The sequence below is a fragment of the Phodopus roborovskii genome, unplaced genomic scaffold, assembly GCF_943737965.1.
Source record: "Phodopus roborovskii unplaced genomic scaffold, PHOROB, whole genome shotgun sequence".
In the NCBI taxonomy this organism is placed as follows: Eukaryota; Metazoa; Chordata; class Mammalia; order Rodentia; family Cricetidae; genus Phodopus; species Phodopus roborovskii.
Window position 1 is genome coordinate 14,042 of NW_026127061.1, and position 626 is coordinate 14,667.

The 626-nt window shown below is 36.9% G+C and overlaps 1 non-coding gene across 1 annotated transcript; it reads right to left on the bottom strand.

The window, feature by feature from the left end:
* Positions 1-287: 287 nt before the first annotated feature.
* Positions 288-416, bottom strand: LOC127214783 (small nucleolar RNA SNORA61). The gene has a single exon (XR_007833899.1). It is a non-coding gene; the product is annotated as a small nucleolar RNA SNORA61 (small nucleolar RNA).
* Positions 417-626: the final 210 nt, after the last annotated feature.

Genomic DNA, 626 nt, shown 5'->3' on the forward strand with positions numbered 1-626 from the left:
CCTGTTACACTTTAATAAATGATGCAACATAAGGCAAAAGCTTCTGCTTGTGGAGCTTCATTTCCACCTGCCTGAGCGTTCTAACTCTACACCTATGATCACAGGCAAGGCCCCTTCACTGATTACACAGCTGAATATAAACATACCAGAAATCAACAACAACAAAATAATCCTCTCAATGAGTACAAGAAACGTCAATATGTAGTCAACCATTGCCATGGCTGCCCAGAACTTCACATTTCTTCCTTTTCATTCTTAACTTATTCTGTGTTCCAAACGATAGCCAGAACCATTTGAATCTGGACCTATGCTCTATACCAGACTTCATCATTGGGAGTCCAGCTTCAGTGTACTTTATCTTCTTTATAACATTCAAGACCAGGGTTGAGATCTGATGAGAAAAAGACCAAAAGGGTCTCAAAGGCCTTTAATACTTTTAATGAGCAAAATGCTTAAAAAAGATTGAACCATTGGATTAAATTGCTCTACTCATTGATTATAGTAATTGTATTGTTATTAGACCTGAAAAAACACTAGTCTAATTAAAAAAAAAAATGCTGCTATCTGAGATGAATGGTATTAACAGTGTGGAAGATACAGAGAGGAATAGGCACTCTGTTCTCAAG